Source organism: Arachis ipaensis, chromosome B10, assembly GCF_000816755.2.
Source record: "Arachis ipaensis cultivar K30076 chromosome B10, Araip1.1, whole genome shotgun sequence".
Taxonomy (NCBI): Eukaryota; Viridiplantae; Streptophyta; class Magnoliopsida; order Fabales; family Fabaceae; genus Arachis; species Arachis ipaensis.
Genome location: NC_029794.2, coordinates 89,522,842 through 89,528,405, shown reverse-complemented (window position 1 = coordinate 89,528,405; position 5,564 = coordinate 89,522,842).

Sequence of the window (5,564 nt, the reverse complement as noted above, 5' to 3'; positions counted from 1 at the left end):
AATAATATACAATATCAATTTTTTAGAAAACTACCATAAAATTTGTGTATCCTTTTTTTTTTTGTGCAAATCCAACATCGCTAGCGAACAGAAAAATTTTTTAGCATTCAACTTTTGAACAAAAACAAAAATTTTTGCAAGAACAATTCCAAAGGCCAGATTGACGACCCATTTTAAACGAAGCGAGAATTTAAAAATTTGCCCAACATACCGTGCATATTGATATTGTTTTTTAAAATCAGTGGCAAATTTAAAATTACATATTCACTAGTTCGAACAAATCAAAGGTCACAATTAACATGTGAACCTGACACATTGATACATTTGTCACGCACTCTGCCTACCAACATCACATAAAGTACGAGGCGTGCTACGCGGCTCATTTGGACTCGTGCATGTTAAAACCCACCTATAGGAAAAGCAAAATGATCTTAGCATATATACATACATTTTCAAATACCAGAATTTTCATATGGCATAAAAATATAAAGGTATAAGTATGATGTGAAACAGAAGCTACAAGATAGGCTTGAAGCAAAAGATTACAAAACAGATTGGCGTTAAACCAACGTGATTAACGTTCGCACACAGATCTCACACCAACTTCAGAGATTCAACTATTCAAAATTCAATATAAACTTATCTCCACTATTCTCAACCGTACTTCATCAAACAGCTTATCCGACGGTTCTCAACCCCGTTAAACACTTTGCAAACCTTACTATTGGTTATAAGTCCAATATCACAAACTCTATTGCGAGAATCCAAACTCCATAACCTCCTGTGACGTCGCACACTTATAAGTTTCACATTCCGCATCCACAAAAGGTGTACTAAAGAACTAACACATCGCTTGCTATGCTTAAAGGTCGTGCATGACACCAAAACAAATCTCGAATCACTCAAAAAGATACCATATCTCAGAGAAAGGACAAGCAACAAGGACAAGATTCACAAAGATTTCAACGATTCACTTTCGTACATCAAATAAATCTAAAATTACATAAGAGAATACATGAGTCGAAAGGAGGAGTTTGAACAACACAAGACAGATATCCAAGAAATTTAAGCGGACATATGCGGTTAAAATCAACGAGAATTCATATGAACAAAAGAATAGGGTTGGAGAATAATCAGTTTACTTTTCAAGAAAGAAATCTCAAACAAGGGCTTCAAGGTAAATCATAAAAGAACAAGATACGTAACTGAGTAACCTCGAGAAGCAACCTCTAATGTTTCCCAAACCCCGTGATAAGCGTTACCTATTACTCCTATTTCTTCTATGATAACCCGTCAGTGCTCTCATATACATAAGTCATTAGTGTTAAGCTGGCCAAACTTAATACCATGAAGTATGCAATAATAGATTAACGGTATTAATCAATAGACCATCATGTGCATAAGCTCTAACTCTCATCATCAAGACAAGACCTACAATATGACAGACACTCAGAGTATGCAATTGAAGCATAGTCAATCCATTCCTCAGGCTTTACAGGAAAGACTGCTCTGATATCATAATGTAACACCCTCACTATTAGAATGTCATGCTTCCGACTGCGCTACTCTAATGTCGAGAATATTACGACAACTCTCATATATATAATAATAAGATATGAGCCTTGAACTCGAAATCGTATCATCGTTTTCTTTGAAAACCGGAAATACTTTTTATTTCAATCAAACATGCATATATAACCCAATTAAAATCAAAATCATCATATATATATATATATATATATATATATATATATATATATATATATTATCCCTCTTATAAATATAATAATAAAGGCGAGAAAAAACTATAAGGTAGCATTTGGTGGAGAGATAGAGACGGAAAGATTGAGACTGAGAGACAGAGACTAAGAAATAGAGATTGAAATAAATTTCAGTATTCTGTTTGGTGCAAAGTGGGAGACAGAAATTGAAACAAGAATGAAATTCTAATTTAATTTGTACAAAGGGTAAAATTAGAATTAATTAATTAAAATGAAGGTATTTTAGGTATAAAATGTTATTAAAGTTGAATTTGGATCCTCTAAATTTTGAATTTGTACTTTAGAAGGTAAAGTGTGATCTTCTACCCTTGAATAGTTTCTCTCTCATATTTACTCTTGGTCCCACCTATGAAATAAATGGTGAGAGATCACACTTTAGACTCTAAAGTGAAATTCAAAATTTAGAGGATCCAAATCCATTAAAGTTTCAGTCTCCATCTCTAAAAATTTTAGTCCCCTGTGTCCCCACTTTTTGGAGGTACTGAAATATTGAAATTTTGGGGACAGAGATAGAAATTTTAATACCAGTCTCTGAACCAACAAACATGATACTGAGTCTCAGTCTTCTAGTCTCTGTCTCAGTACCTCAAAACAAACACTACCTAACTGTGTATACAATATATAGAATACAATCAAATGCTCGAAAGAAACTCCTTAAACTCTTTGTCCGTCCTGAAAAGAAAAATCTGTAGGAGGTGAGAATATTGTCTTCGCTAGTTCTTAATATAAGGGTTTTAAGAATTTTCACAAGAGGGTATTTAAAAGAAAACTATTTTTCAATTGTAGTGATCATCATTTGTCTTATGAATCTTTTTTGAAAACCAAAGGTTAGTCCTCAAAAAACCCAAACTTTTTCAAAAAATCATTAGTTAATTACCCAAAAATCTGAATTTCATATTTTGAGTTTATAAAAAAAACTCTAATTAATCCAAACTTTCCATACTTAAAATGATATACACTCTCACTGGTCTAAGCTAATCAAAGATCCAAATTGAGGACATTTATTATTTTTCACTTAGAGGTGGTGACATGCTAAAATTAAGAACAAAAGAGGTTAAAATAGGCTCAAAATTGGTTAACAATGGTAGATAAAAGGGTAAGGCCATTTGGGTAAGTGAGCTCAAATGAAATAAAGGACTCAATCATATAAACGCATTCATACACAAAATAATGGACATAAAGAATCAAACAAATTAAAGATTACAATCATAGAAAGAGAATAATACACACAAGAATGAAAATAGTGGTTATATGATGCAACCACATAATTAGGCTCAAAAACTCACAAGCTTATGTGTTCTTAGCTCAAAACATGTTCCACAATATAGTTTAAGCAAGTTTCAATGAAAGATATTTTAACTCAAATCAATTTTGGAGGGCCCTATAGATAAATTCCTTGCTAAATGTCATTATTTTAACTAAACTTATTATATATATGAAAACCAAGAAAATGCAACTAAAAATCCTAAAAGACCTAGAAATAACAGAAAAATTGAAATGTGAAAGTGTTGGGATTAGAAAATTTTCACCCAAAATTCGGCCGATTGGTCAGACGACCTCCCCACACTTAAAAATTTGCACCGTCCTCGGTGCATCCAAAGATGAGTAGGGGGGTACAGCGACTTCACAGATTGCCAGCTTCAGCTGGTGGATCAACTGGCTGCTGCATGTTCTTTCTTCCGCTTCCCTTTTTTCTTATAGTAAATCATCCTGAAAGATACAAAACAGGATAGTAAGACAAGTAAATGCAAAAGTAAGAAAGCATAGATTGTTTGAATGAGGTGATGATTACTAAAATAAAGTGAATGAATCGGTTTGTGACATGAGTGATATAAGTGTGTGAATTCTAAGTTTGCGGACGGTTTAGAACACACACACTAGCATGAAAGGCTATGTCACAATTACACAAAAGAAGTATGCACTTCACTCATTCTAGTGTGCTTGAAATGCTTTAAGGAAACTTGTTAGTTAAGACAAACAAACAAGTAATAAAGACGCAAGAAAGCCATCAAGCAAGAATCAAGAAATTGTGAAATGGATATTGAATGGGCATTGGTTGATGTGCAAGAGAATCTAACAGACTAAAGAAAGTATGGAACTCACACATCAATCAATGACACATTTTGAATTTGATTTCGCATCACCTAATTGACATAAAGTGGGACACATGTTTGCTATGTAACTTAGAAAAAGAGAGATATAAGGTAAAATTAATCACATAGTAAGCATGGTCCATATAGCTTGAGAAATTCAAAAAGATGTCCTTAGGTGAGATTATAATCCAATTTCACAAATGAAACATTATGCCAAAAATGACTAGTTTCAAGTATGTGTAGAGCACATAGCTAGACAATTAAGGATTAACATGTCATTAAGGCATAAGCATAACATATGGATGCATATGATCAAGTAACACAATGCATTAAGATAAATGCACATCATCCAATCATAAAAAATTGCCTAGTCAAAGTAAAGAATTCAAATCACATGGTTGCTAAATCATGCAATTCAAAAGATTTAAAAAGCTTTGAAGGCAATGTCATAAGTACTTGGTATTCATAAATGTTAAGCATGAAAAATTCAATACCAAGCAACAAATTTAAACCTCAACAAAGAAATCTAACGATGAATATCAACAACAATGATACTAAAATAGCCTCATGTTAGTAATCAATAGCAATATCTCAACACAATTAGCAAATCAAATTAATAATCCAACACTTATTACCAAAAACAGAAAATTAAACTAACTAACTAAAGAAGGTGATGGTGGGTGGTGAATGATGGTGGTGGATGAGGGATGGAAGAAGGAAAGAGGAGAAGAGAAGAGAAAAGAAGAAAAGAAATGGAGAGAAGAGAAGAAAAGAAGATTTGGTGAAACAGGGCAGGGGGTCACGCGTACGTGTCTGGCACGCGTAGGCGTGAGAATGGGGAAATAGAAGGTGACGCGTACGCGTGGGAAGAAATTGTGTTAGACGCACAGTTCCCACACACCACGCGCACAACTCTCTGTTTTGACCGTGCGATGGCACAATCCACGCACGATCCTAGCACGGTCATATTTTAGGGTCACGCGTACGCATGGGTCAAGCTTAAGCGTGAGGGGACTTTTATTTTTTTTTTAACATAAAAACAGAGCAAAACTATCCCAACCACTATATACATGTCTAACACCAACCAAAATTCAAAATTAACAAAATTCCTAACTTCTAAAAACTATGCAAACATGCAACTAAGCAATTCAAACCAAAAATACAATTCAAAATAAGATGCAATTCAAAATAACTAACCTACAAGTTAAAGCATAAATCTAACAAAACAAACTAACACATAAGGCAATATGTACAAAAGTACTATCAAAGCAAGAAATTACCTAACAATGGCAACTCAATTCATTCATCAATTATTTATGTACAAGAGAATGGAAAGAGTTTACTATGGTGGGGTGTCTCCCACCTAGCACTTTTATTTATTATCCTTAAGTTAGACAATTGATGGGGTTCTTGTCAAGGGGGCTTGTGCTTGAATTCTTTTTTGAATTTCCACCAATGCTTGCATATCCAATGTCCACCAGGATCCCAAACTACGTGCATAAAGCTTCCAAGAAAAATTAGACAAGTGAGAAGACCCCAAAGTTGTTGATTGTTGAAGTGAATTCTGGGGTCGCAAACCTTGTTTGTTAACACCATTTCTTCTTGATCTTCATGCTTCCATTTGGGTTACAAGGTTGAACAATTTGAATACAAGCATCCAAACACCTTCCTAGAGGATCAATTGAGTGGT